The sequence below is a fragment of the Meriones unguiculatus genome, chromosome 11 (genome assembly GCF_030254825.1).
Source record: "Meriones unguiculatus strain TT.TT164.6M chromosome 11, Bangor_MerUng_6.1, whole genome shotgun sequence".
In the NCBI taxonomy this organism is placed as follows: domain Eukaryota; kingdom Metazoa; phylum Chordata; class Mammalia; order Rodentia; family Muridae; genus Meriones; species Meriones unguiculatus.
The window spans coordinates 81,368,890-81,383,433 of NC_083359.1; positions in this window are offsets into that span (position 1 = coordinate 81,368,890).

Here is a 14,544-nt window from a genome sequence, read left to right on the forward strand (position 1 = left end):
TTTTTCTAACCACATGGCATAGCTTTGGCCAAATGTTTTGTAGGTTAAATAATAAGGGACAATGAATGTGTGTGTGTTTAGCAGATGGCATGTACTGGGCCAAAAAATTAAAAAACATTAGCTTTAATTAAGCCTCAAAATGATGACAGTCGATCAACAATATTTTTGTCACAAGCACTCAAAATGTTAAATGATTTGGTCAGAGCATTCAACTAGTTAAGCAGCCGAGCTGGGATCACATACTCCTTGTGTCTGGATTCTTCATCTTTCTGCAATATATGCTGTAGATTCGGAAAGAAAAACACCAAATATCCTTTCCTGCCATATTTCCTTCAAGAGAGAGGCTCTGAAAGGAAAGAAAAGCCAAGGCATACCAGGTATTCAACAAAGCATCAATAAATCAGTATCGGAAGCCTGGACCTGCTTGGCCTGTGACCAGGGCAAGCTGGTGCTTAGAAAGATAAATAGTGCTTCCCTCACAGGTAGCTTAAGTCCCACTGCCTCCCACGGAAAGGTAGGAAACAGCAGAGAATGCCAAGGCCTTTACCCTCTAGGGCACTTGTCAACCAGGCCTTAGCAAGAGAGAATGGGCTCTCAGTTTCCAAGGTCTCCTTACTAGGGTTGAATGGCCTCTGTGTCACCTCATTCTCTCCAAAGAAAGATGCACATTGAGTCAGGAGAAATAAAAATACTACTTACATCAAAGAGAGCAGTTGCCAGCTTCTAGCCACCGGAGAAAAGCTCTGTGCTTTAATTCGGGGCTTTCTCTGCTTCTTCATGACCTCACCCTGCCTAACGGTTAACCACAAGCAAATGAGCCCACTGCACTGGGTCTTAGAAAAGCTTTATTATGGTTGATTTCCAGTAGAGTCACTAAGAAGATATTCTCTCCTCAAATAATAGGGTGGACCTTGTAGAACCATGAAGAAAAATGAAGAAGTAGGTGGCTAAGGATGTCCTGATGTCACAAATGTCATTGGCAAACTTCACGCTTTTTTTCATTAATTTATTTAATCACTTTATACCCTGATCACAGCCCCCTCCCTCCTCTCCTCCCAGTCCCACCCTCCCTCTCCCTTCCCTACACCTCCTCTCCTCCTCAGAGAAGGGAAGGGCCCCCAGGGGTGCCAACCCACCCTGGCACATCAAGTCACAACAGGACTAAGCACATCCTCTCCCACTGAGGCCAGACAAGGCAGCCCAGCTAGGGGAAAGGGATCCGAAAGCAGGCAACAGAGTCGGAGACAGCCCCTCCTCCAATTGTTAGAGGACCCACATGAAGAACAAGATGCACACCTGCTACATATGTGTAGGGACTTAGGGCCAGTGCATACATGCTCATTGGTTGGTGGTTTATTCTCTGTGAGCCCCCATGGGCCCAGTTAGTTGACTCTGTAGGTCTTTTGGGGCTGTCCTTGACCCCTCAGACTCCCTCAATCCTTCCTCCCATTAACTCTTCTTGAGCATAATTTGCCGGTGGTCTACAGCCTGTGGGGTTTTCCCATGGGACTACGACCCCAAATGGTTTTGAGTCTTGTGACTAGAGCACTTGGTCTAAGAAATCAAGTTCTCATGGGGCTGAACAATTTACTGTGGCATGACCCATCCCAGAAGTGAGACCTCAGACAACCAATGACCCCACTTCCCATTCCTCTGTTTACAAGAGAATCTAGTATATGAGACAGCCCTGTTTCTGCTAGACCAACCTCCAGTTGAGCCAAATTCATACAAACATTTTTATGCGTGACTCTGAGCTCTCTGAAGAGGCATTCCATATAGGATGAGAGACAGGTCAAGAATGAAGATGTGGCTTTATATGATATCACATTCCAGGTTGTGTGCTCCTGTGTTCCTAGTTCACTGGGTCGATCTAATGAGTCCCCAGGAATTGCCTGTAAGAGCTCTCACGCCTTACACAACAACCCTCTGTCTCTGTATGCTGCCTACCCACCAAGGACAGAAAAGACAATGGATGATGCAGCCAGCTCAGCCCTGGGGCTCAACTACATTTTCAGGAGTTTTGACAGGCTCATTTTCTTTTATCAACTAAATCTTAATCTGCCTTTTGCAAGGGGTCCAATGAATGATGATAATAGTAGCTACTATTTTCTAAACACTCCTTATACTCCAGCTCCTATGCTAAGAGCTTTAAAAGCTGTCTGTGAACAATAGGCAAAAATGATCATTTATCCCTGTGGGAATGAATTAATTTCTCACAGAAAGGCTTTCTGTTTGCCTCCATGGACCAGGCTCATCCACAATGGGAAGATAAAATAGACATGAGATCTAAATTTGGGGACTTTCTTTTATAAACCCAGTCCCCAGAATGATAGTTAGCTGATCTGCAATTATCCCTATTCTCCATGGCCATGATGGGCATCTGCTTCAGGTGTGAATACTAATGAGGAGAGACCCATAATGAAAACTTACAATTTCTTTTTTTACTTTAATGTGATTTTCCACACATTGAAACAACGTTAAAGTCGCAGCCCTCCTTCAAGCTGAAGAGGCTAATGTCCGACGATGTACACTCTTCAGCCGCGTTGGCTGTGCGCATCTTTGAATAGCAGCTGCTTGGCATCTGCCGAGTCCTCTGTGGTGGAACCAGGCCGAGCTGCTGACCACCAGGAACCAGGCCTGATATCACAAACTGGTGGTTCCAAATGCTCCAACAGGACCTAAACCATGATCTCATGTCTACAGCCAGATCCTATGGGAGCCAGGGCTCTGGAATGAGTGAGAAAGGGGCATAGTTTCCATGGGCCTGGGCATGATTTCCTCAGGCATCATCTCAGAAAAGAGCTGGTCTCGTCTGCGTGTCAGACCACGGCACAGCACTGGAATGAAAGCCAGAAGCCACAAGATGGGCTGGAAATTGCCTGCCCTGGTTTCCTTGCTTTGGGAATTACTTGGAGACATTAAAAAAAAAAAAAAAAAAAAATCAAAGTAGCAGGAAAGAAAGTCAGGTGCTATTTCCCCTCCATTTTGGGGAAATGGCATATGGTATTGATACTCCAGACTTTTTTTTTTTCCTGAGTCTCTTGACACTGTCACCTTCACTCTGGGTCTGCCACAGAAGCAAAGCCATGGCTTACCTGTGTGCAGATGTGGATGATCATTTATGTTTTGGTTGAGGTTGTTCCGTTAGCGGTTATATGAGCTAATCTGGTCCTTAGGAGTGAATCCTGTCTTTCTCACTCAGTTGTCTTCCCTCTTCACCCAGCCCTCTCCTACCCTCAAAAATTATAAATAAAAAGTCAGATCTTTGAAACTCGGTCTACCACATCACTCTTGAAGTGACTCAAAATGCCTGCTTTGAGGCACTGTGAGGGTAACTATATGGGACATCAGGGGAAAGAAATTCTCCTCTCACAAATAATGATTAAAATATGAACAACGAAATAAGCCCCTTCATGTGAGTTTGCAAGCAAGCATCATCTTCATTGCTTCACACAAACATCTCAAAGACAGAAAAGTTATATATAGTTTCCAAGTCACAACTGAAATGAAAGCTCATTCTCTGAGAGAATGAGCTATAAACACAGAGAGAAGAGGTCTGTGTCAGAAGAAATACAAATAGACTTAAAAAAGAAAACAAGTCCTCTAAAATGCACTGCCCCGTGTAGAATCTGCTATCTTACATATCACAGTTGGCAGGTAAGAGAGGTGCCCCCACACACACACACTTGGCACAGGGAGGGCAAAGTCTAAGACCAGCTGAGGACATGGTTCACAGGTCCTGAGAGATATTTTGAACTTAATTTGTATTACCTTGTTTGGATTTCCAACAGTACACTCAGTCTACCATCATCCCCACACTGGCCGCCCTGCTCCCAGTCAATGAGAAAGCCTCAAAGGCTGGTACCCTTTCTTACCTTGGAGGCTGCCGGGCACCACTTCCAACCCTTCTGCCTCCTACCCTTCTGCCTCCTGGGAGCTGGTCCTGGTACTGTAGACCTCAACCTCAGTGCTGGTCTGTCCCTTGATTTCTTTCCTCTCTTCTTCCCTCCCAGGGTTTAAATCATGGCTAAGACAGAGGAGGAGCCAATCAATGGGACTCCAGGATTTTCCTCCCTTCCCGGACTCTGTTAAGGAATGAGCAATTCATTCTCTTATTTTAACTAGGAGAGGGGAAAAAATATACATTCCACTTTCCTTCTTACTTTGATTACACAGCAGCTAAAAATACCAGGGGCTGTTTCCATTTAAGTGGAGGCAGAACAAGGATATTAAGAAGTGTGCATGTCTCCTGGCCAGGAGCTGAGTTTCTGGTTTGAAAGTATATTTATTGAGTCTCTTTTCTGTGCTTCAGACATTCTGGAACTTACTGAAAAATAAGAAAAATCCTTCAGTGTAGAAGGAAGTCAGCAGAGACTGCCAGGGGTAGACCCTGCTTTGATGTTCAACCCCCCACCTCACTCCACACCCCCTCCTCTTTCTCCATCACCTCACACCTGTGAGAAGCAGGGCTCTCTGAAGAGGGTTGAGGACAAGAAGAGCAGACGTGGGGACTTTGGGGCCCACTCCACCACACATTCCCAGGTGCCTATCCCACAAGGTCTACATGGAAACTCTAACCAGAGAAGGAGAACAGCGCCCTTGAAAGCCACCATTCTTCTCATCATGACATCAGATGTTAGGCTTTCCTCCTCCCTCCAGTGTTCCAGTGGGTCGTAGGCCAGCCTGCTTCATTCTCTCCTACCACTCCTCTCCTGCCCTGCCCTGCCCAGAGCAGATTCTGGAGGGCAGATCTACAATACAACAGAGATAGCCACTGCTTTCCAGTTCATCTATGCTGTCATCAAACACTGACCAGGCATGGACTGGACCTAGGCCTCCTACACAGATGTAGCCAATGGGCAGCTCAGGCTTTCTGTGGGTTCCCCAGTAAGGGGAGCCAGAGGCTGTCTCTGATGCAGACTCTGTTGCCTGCTTTTTGATCACTTCCCCATGACAGGACTCCCTTGCAGGCCACAGGGGAAGAGGATAAGCTCAATCCTGATGTGACTTGATGAGCTGGGGTGGGTGGATAGGGGGTGATCCTCTTTTCTGAGGAATAGGGAAGGAGGAGGGGTGAAAAAGGAGGGAGGATAGGACCGGTAGGAGAGGAGGGAGGGGCTACGATTGGGATGTAAAGTGAATAAATAAATAAATAAACTTAAAAAAAAAAAGATTGCTGGAGGGAAAGGAGAAGGCTGAGGACAGAGCAAAGAAAAATCAAAGAGTTGTCTTCAGCTGTTATTGAACCAGGCCCGTTCTGCTCATCAGGCTCTATAATGAAACAATGAGAAACCTTTTAAACAACAAAACCCTTTTAAATGAGAAAAAGTTTATACATAAGCCAACTTAATCTTGATGGGATTCAGAATCCCCTTGGAGACAAACTTCTGAGTTTATCTCTGAGGGTGTTTCCAGAGAGGCTTAACTGAGGAGAGAGGACCCACCCTGAGTGTGAGTGGTACCATCCCATGGGCTTGAGTCCCAGACTGAATGAAAAAGGGGAGAGCAACAGGAGCATTTGTCTTTCTCTGCTTCCTGATCACAGATTACTCGCGACCAGACTCGATACACTGCTGCCGTCAGGCCCCTCTTGCCATGACAGATTTTACATAATCTGTGAGTCAAAATTAACTGTCCTCCCTCAAGTTTTGTTTGTCAGATATTTTGTCCTAGCAATGAGAAAATAACTAATACAGTAGTCAAGGATGAAGATGAGAAAGGAAGCCTCAAACCTACTCCCTGAAAATAGAATTCAGTGCTATTTAGGAGATAAAGAAGCAGAGTAGTCAAGAGGCTTGAGGAAAGGTGGTTAGAGGTGAGGAAAGGTGAGGTCTTCAGGGGTCAGCATATGCATCAGCAAACATCCTGCTTGTCACAGGACGCATGTTCAAAAAATGATGGTGTTAGCGGGATCAAAAACACAGACATCAAAGGGTCTCACACTTTGCACAGGCCCAGGTGGAGGGCTCTGTAGTTTCTCCTGAGTTGAGCTAACAAGAATGACCTCCAAATTCTTAAAAAAACAAAAAAAAAAAAAAACAAAAAAAAAAAACTTAGGCAAGTGTTCCCTTATGACTCACATGGCAAAGGTCATCTTCATCAAAGCTGCTGGGATAATATGTCCCTTAGCTACATGATCTCTAAAACTGGTCACCAAAGATAGTAGCTAAAAATGAGTGGAGTGGGTCAAGTCTAAAGGCCACTCAGATTCCCTTTGGTTTCAGTTCAGAGATGAGCCAAGGGCCAGAGTATAAAGCTTGTGTTTGTAACTGGCAGATGACCTTTGGCTTCACCACATCATGCCTCATTTTCCTCCTCTCTGAAATAGGAACATTGCATGTATTGTGCAGCTTGAACAGGTTGAAACACCTAAAGATTGTAGAATAGTCCAAAGGACAAGATGAGGCACCCGCATCAGCTGCTGTTGTTACTTATTACCCATTCTGACTCTTGTGTATCCCACTAAAGACTCTTTGATAACATCCATCTCAGTCCAGATGTCCCCTATGCTTCTTCATTTACAACCACAAACACTTCTGCTGTCTGGCCCAGGAATTAGGAGCAGACTTTTACAGAAGTGACCAGTGTTGTGAAATTGCAAATGGCCAGGACGCTCTCTGCCCCCAAATATCTTTTTTCCCCCTTGGATCTTCTTTTCTGCTTCTTAACTTTTCGGGCCACTTTGAGGAAGTCCTCCTGTTGCCAGGTGCCCCTTAAGGTGTCCCTACCCTTAATTTCCTTTTTCTAGTTCTTCCCACACGAGCAACTTTGGCCTAGTCTCTGTACCCCTCTACTTTCTACACCTTCAGTGGATGTAACTAAATCAGTGAAAGAAGCTCCTTGGTTCCTCCATTGCGGTATCTTAACAAGACAGAGGACTCCTCTCTCACAAAAGCAGTTTAGACAGAGGGCAGTGCTACCGTCATGCGGCTCTCTAGGTCCACCGCTCAGCCAAGATGACAGGGGTAAGTGTAACAGCAGAGGGGAGTGAACAGTCATCGCTTGCATAGATGAAACTACTTTATCTTGCTCATTTCAGACTTAGAGAAAAACTGGAAAAATATTATAAAGAATTCCCATCTGCCCACATTCTTCTAAAACTTTTGAGACTAAGTTACAGGTGAGGTTCACCGTTTTAGCTTCTTCATCGTAAATGACTTCAGTGCATAGTAGTCTTCCAAAGCAGAAATACACTCTTCCATAACTTCCACGTGATGACAGAAAACAGGAATTGATATTGACACAATACGGTTGATTACCTGGCTTATATACTGCATCCAAACCAGATCAATTGCCTCTCTAATGTCCTCTATACCCAAGGACATTATTGAGTCCTCTGTCCCAGGACCCGGGCTAAGATAATCCATGGTCTTCATCTGCCTGCAGCCTGAAGTAGTTCTTCTGTCTTTATCTATTTACAGCCTTGATAGCTTTGGTGAGTGGAGGTCCGTTACTCTGAAGAACATGCTCAGTTTGTTTTCAGGTAATGTTTCCTCATGACTAAAGTTCGGTTGTGGCTTGGGCAGTATGTTGGGAGTCCCCTTCAGCATGTCATATCAAAGGGCCCTGATATCAAGCTACCCTACGGTTGGGAGCGTTACCTTAGATCACTTGTTTAAGTGCTTAAGTGATCACTGTACCAAGCTTCACCAACCAAGGTGAATGTTTGTCCCTTTGTAATTGTATACTTTGAAATCTTTAAACACCCCACTTCTTATACTTTCACACATAACTTTTGGTAACTATTGCTGATCCCCACCCGAATCAGCTGCTTGCTTTTGTAGCAGTTGATAAAGACCCCTCTATTCCCATCTATGTTTATTAGGTGGGGTGATGCCATCAAGAACAGCCGTTAGGAGGATTGATGGTGAGGCTTTATCCCTGTAATGCTAGCATGCAGGGGGTTGAGGCAAGAGTATTGTGAGTGTAAAGTCAGCCTGAACAATGCAATCAAACCCTGTCTCAAATAAAGAAAGGCAAGTTGGCCTTCCCAGGTCACCAAATCTCCAATAACATTAGACTCCACTGCTGCACTCTTCCTACAGCTAGGAAACTCTTACTACAGGATTAGGCTTCTCAAGTTCTCTGGCCTTTCTATTTTACCCCATACCCACTTCCCCCACTATTCACAAAACTATTAGTGTCGCCCAGCTCCACCCCATCTGAGTCAGCAAGGCATCCCTCCCCACTTCCCATCATCAGTCATGTGGCCCCCTCCTCTAAAGGCCAACCCTATCTCCATCTCCATGATGTCTTTTCTGACTTTTCCTTTTATAGCACCTGAATAGAGGTGGAAGTCTTGCTTTGTTTTTTAGTTTTTAGATTTATTTATTTTATTTCACATGTGTAAGTGTCTTGTCTGCATGTATGTAGGTAGGCATGCCTGGTGTCTATGGGATCCCCCAGAACTGGAGTTACAGATGGTTGTAAACCAACATGTGGGTGGGTGCTGGGAATTAAACCCAAGTCCTCTGCAAGAACAAGTGCTCTTAACCACTGAACCATCTCTCCAGCCTCCAGTTTTACTTTTTTAAAAACTCATTCCAAAATTTTTCTCAGGGAAATGACTGTATTTATTTAAGAAATTACTTAGGAATCCAAGGTTGAGCTTGAATCAAAGAAACAAACAATATCTCCACCCAAAGCTGAACTTCCCTACAGGGTAAAGAATATAATTAGAAATGGTAAAGCAAACAAGATTGTAACGGATGGATGCAGCAAGGCTAGATAGAGCCTGAGGAGGAACAAAGTCAGGGAGAGGGAGAGACCTTAAAAGTCAAATTCTTTGCCAGGCTTTGGTTGTTATACCTTTAGTCTCAGCACTCAGGAGGCAGGAGAAGGTAGATCTCTGGGTTCAAGGCCAGCCTAGAATACAGAGTGAGTTTCAGGACAGTCAGGGCTACACAGAGAAACCCTATCTCAAAACAAAACAAAACAAAACAAAACAAAAGTCAAATTACTTTTAAGAACAAGAATACCTATTTGGTGTTAGATTACTTACATTTTATACCAACATCTTGTAACTTCTTTGAGGAAATAAACTAAAGACAGTAATTGGGTCATATCATGGTCAGCACTGCCAGGAGAACAGGAGGTGACAAAAGGACGTAATTTACAAGTAGTGACAGAATTCACAAGTAGTAAAAATGAAGAGCTCATTTGCCCTGCCCAGGACAGAAGTCACAGAAGGTGGTGATGGAGGCAGGGACAGGAGAGTCTTTGATTTCTCACAGACTGTAAGATTGAGGTTGGGGCTGATTTTATCTCACCTTGATTGGACTTTGCATTATAGAATTTCTTCTTAGAATCTGTTCATGCAGAGGTTTCTTCACTTCAGTATGAGTTCTAGAGAAAGAGGTGCCTGTTTGCCTTCATTGCTTTAACCTTTATCCAAAGCATGTATTAAGTTACCTAGCATCACATCTTGTCAGATTTGTTCCTCAAGATACCCAAGGACAAAGCAAATTACTCAGACATTAAACAAGCTAATCCAAAGCTGTGGTGGTAGGTAAGCACTATTAGCCGATTTCCCCAATAGCCTTGCCTTTTCTATTACCTGAGAAAAATCTCATTTGAAAAGAAAAGGTCTAGAATATATACTCTATAGCTGTGGCTCATTCCTGGAGTCATTGGCCACTGGTCCTCAGGAAAAAGGGAACAGAACCAACAAAGTGGGGATACATGTGCCTGTGAACACGAACAAAACTGACCTTCATGGTGAAGGAGGGTTAAAAGGCATTTTGGGGAGGTGGCAGGACATCCCAGGTGGGCAAAGGTCATTAGCTGAGGGGCTAAGGTACTGAGATGCCTCATTTGCATGGGGAGGCATTCAAAGACTCGCAGGTGCTTGCTGTCCTTATTGAGAGAAAGGCAGTTAGTTGGACTTGTAATTTCTCTGAGGATTATATGACATTTCTCAGGTAGAGGCTGTGGGGACCTGGGCTCCCCAAAGTGAAAAAGAGGAAGCCTCACAGACAAATGGAGTCCTACATTTTACACAGAGCTCAGGGCTTCCTGGTAATGGTGGACTGCGGCTTTAGCAGCAGGGTTTCCCAAAATCCAGCCCAGGCTAGCCTTGAACTTGTGGCAATCTCCTACCTCAATCTTCCAAACATTGGGATTATAGATGTGACTGCCACTCCCCAAAAACCCCAATTTCATTTCAAGATCTACTCTTGTCCTTTTAATCTGCTACAGAAAAATCTAGGCCCATTCTCCAGGAAATGGGTCTTATCTTTTGCTGTCACTCCTTTTATTCTCCTTCTCCTTTTCATCCTCATCCTCCTCCTGTTTCCCCTTCTCCTGGTCTTCCTCCTCCTTCTTCTCCTCTTTCTCTTCCTGTTGCTTGTCCTCTTTCTGTTCCTCTTTTCCTCTTTCTTCTGCTCCCTGTTCTCCTGATCATCCTACTACTACTCCACCTTATGCTCTTTCTTTTCTCCTCATCTTTCTGCTCCCTCCTTCTTCTCCTGTTCTTCCTCCTCCTGCTTCCGCTCCTCCCTCTGCTCTTCCTCTTTCTCCTTGTCTTTCTCCTCTTCTCCTTCTGCTCCTTCTTCTCCTCTTCATTCCCTTATCCCTTCTCCTTTTTCTTGAGACATTTATTTTTGGCTCACAAATTTAAGGGCTACAGTCCACAATGGTAAGCCATGGCAGAGTCTATGTTGCTAGGAGCATATGGCTAGCACTTTCACCCTCACATACTGTCAAACCAAAAGCAAAGACAGAACAGGAAGCTGGTCTGTTACAAAACTCCAAGGCCCTTACCTTGAGGATCCATTTCTTAAGTGAGGCTCCATATCTTAAAGGTTCCATATCTTCTCAAAACAGCACCACCACCTGTGACACAGTATTTGAGCACATGAGCCTAGGCGAGAAATTTTGCACTCAAACTGTAACATCATCTCAAGTTCATGGCCATCCCACAAGGCAAAATGCATTCAGTCTGACTCCAAAAGTTCCCATAGTCTTAACATTTTCAACATTGCTAAAAAGTCCGGTTTCCTCTAAGACTAAAGGCAATAGCTTACCTACATTCCTCTGTAAAACAAAATAATAATAATAATAATAATAATAATAATAATAATAATAATGATAATGAGGAATTTAACATCCTTCCAATATACAATGGTACAGAGTTAACATTTCCATTCAAAAGATAGTAACAGGAAGATAGCAAGGAAAGATCAGGCCAAAACACAAGAGGCCAAGCACCACCAAACCCAACAGCTCCATGTCCAGCATCTGGTACTCATGATGATATCACCTGTACCTCTTTCCTCTCATTCTGTTTCACCACTTGGTGCTCCCTGCTTTCCTTGGAAGAGGATCCATGTTTGTAGCATCATCAATATTCAGTACAATGTAGGCTTCATCTCCAAAGCTTCACACACAGCCTTACTCAGGGGTTCCATTTGAGGAATCTAATCCTGTGCCTTATTGTCTGGCTTAAGCAGATTTTTAGAATTTTGGTGCAAGCCTCCAAGACCCCATAACCCCAACATTTTGCAAGCCTGTAAAACCAATACTGCAAGAATGACTCCAGGTTAGGTAGCCATCTTGGACCAAGATGTTTTGTGTGGCTTTGAGACTGAACCTGGGAGGGTACTTCCCTGGACAACTATTTTCCAGCAGGGTACCTTGAATGTTTGTCTTTTCAGACATCCTTCTTTCAAATGAATTTTTGTTACAATCCATCTTACCCTCCTCAATGGGGAGAGTCTTGCCTTGTAGGCACCTTTCTTATTTTCCTAGTGCAAAGTCCAAAGTTTCTCCTTCCTGGCATGAATCACTTCAACAATTATAGACACTTGTCCAAATAAATGCTGTTCACAACTTAAACTGGGTTTGTGTTCTTTTCCTTGCTTAGCTGCACATTTTGCATATTTTTCTGTTCCGTTCTCTGCTCTTTCTCTCTCTTACTGTACATCTTGGTAAATAACACAACAAATATTCCACAGCTTGGGTGTTATATTATCTTAGAATATCTTTCACCACACAACTTAGTCTATTATCTTTTATTTTAGCCTCATTATGTATTCAGGACATGAAGTATAGCCAAAGTCTTTGCCAAATATAACATGAATGGTCTACAATCCAGTTCTAAACAGAGTCCTTGCTATCCCCTGAAACCACATGAACACAGTATTTAATGTCTACATTTCTATTGGCATTCCGGTCTTCCAGACTTCCACGACTGGCCCCATTGAGTTCAGTTTATTGCATTCCAGAATTTCTCAAGCCCACGGCTCCAGAATCTTCAACATTCCTTCCATAAACCAGTTCAGAAGAGCTGTGAATCACGTGTTAAAAGTTTGTCACATATATGTCTCCATTTCTCAGTACCAATTTTCTATTCAATATTAGTTCTTTTTGCTGTGGTTCAATACCTGAACTTGAGAAGGAGAAATTTGTTTTGGCTCACAGTTTGAAAGGGTATATGGTCTAGCACTGTGAAGAAGGAGAAGAGCAGAGTTCATGACAGTAGGTACTTGTGGCTTGAATCCTTCATATCTTGATGTAGGGAGAGGCAGAATAGGAAGTTGGTTTTGACTCTTCTAAGCCAAACAGGATAATTCCATAGCAGTTTCTAGCAACCAGTTCAGTCAAGAACATGAAATGCATTCAGAGTAAACAAGAAAGAATATATTATCAAAGGTTCAATGAAAACTGTACTCACACATACACACAGTCATACTCACACACATATATACACTTATGTTCACACATGCTCACATTCACATACACTCACACACATATATGCATACACACACTTACACAGACTCATATTCACACACACTCGCACATATATACACTCACACTTACACACTCACACAATCATACAGAAGCAGAATCAGGAATTCAAGGACAGTGTTTACTCATGAGACACAGAAAGGAAGAAAGGAAGAAAGAAAGAAAGAAAGAAAGAAAGAAAGAAAGAAAGAAAGAAAGAAAGAAAGAAGGGAGGGAGGGAGGGAGGGAGGGAGGGAGGAAGGAAGGAAGGAAGGAAGGAAGGAAGGAAGGAAGGAAGGAAGGAAGGAAGGAAGGAAGAAAGAAAGAAAGAGTGTGTGTGAAAGAAAGAGGTAAAAAAGAAAGAGAGAGAAGGGAAGGGGGAAGAAGGAGGAAGAAAGTAAAAAAAGAAAGAGACTGAGGAGGGAGGAAGGGAATAAATGGAGGGGCTCTGGGGTTTGATGACATTGCTAACTAAAGGAACTACCCCTGGTGTTTTCCTATATCAGAATTTTCTGTATTCAGGATTTTTTCTTAAAGCTGCAACTATTCTAAGAATTTCAAAACCCACACATTTCTTAGTAGCAGCTGGATTTATTAAGGTGCTGCAAAGAACACAGACTTTCATAAGGCTTCAGAAGGAGCTGGAGTCTGATCTAGTAACAGGCTGTAACATCGACACGGGAAATCCAACTCCAAAGTTTATTGTTCTTTTAGGTCCACTGTGTTGTCTGCAAGTTCAGTTCACAAAAGCTAAAAATGGACTCTCTGCTGCTCCTCTTGACATAGAATCAGTCTATCTACCCTTTGTCTGAGCCAGAACCAGCTCTGTTGGCTTCTCTTCCCAGTAGAATGAAGCTAAAGGGTGGATACTGGGACTCTAAGATGTGTCCTCCTGTGGCCTTATAGGTTCAGTTAGTCCCTGGGAATTGCAGTGCCTCTAGAGGTGAAAGAAAAAAGAAAGAGACACTGTGACATCAGGAGAGACATCATGACAGAGACACCAGACAATTGAAGAAGCTCAGCCAGTACCTGCTGAGTAATCCCAGCTCAGCTTAATCCGAGCTACCAAACACAGAGCAGTGAAAAATCAATGATTGTTTGAAATTACTATATTTTAGAGATGTTTTCAATATAAGAATGAAAAAAATGACATCAGAACCTATACTGAGATCTGGGCTTGGAGATACATACTTGTCATCCCAGAAATTAGAAGGCCTAATTGTAGGGGGACTGCACAATGAAAGCCAGCATAGACTGCATAGTGAGTTCCTGTCTCAACACAATACAATACAACACAAAGCAACAACAGAAAACTGCTACGACAAAACACAAAATTAGGGAAGACATTAACATGAAACCAATTCCAACTCATCATTTTTGTCTAGCAGTACTAAAAAAAACAACCCGTTCCAGAACAACCTGGAAAAAAATCTCTGGTTCAAATGACTCAACCAACATGTTATTATATCATCTTCTTTTATTTGAGAAAAATGTGGAAGAAAGCCTTCCAGTTATAGTCATCCCCCATTGTATTTGTCCTAAGAAATCACCGGAAATATGATAGACTGATGTGCTGCCTTTCAGGGAGACTAAGTTAGTTATGTCTCACTTGGAGAGCTGGAGCTGGTCTGTTTGAGATCTTGCAATGCTCTCCTATAATGTCTTTAAGTAGGATGCTACTGAATCTAATGGAGCTGAATCCAGACCTAAACGGGCTTTATTGTCAAGATATCTTAGCACGTTCTCTCTCCCATTCTGTAAATTGTGCTTATTCTCTATCTACAGGGTTGTCTTTGCCCCCTTGTTTTCTTTCTGGTG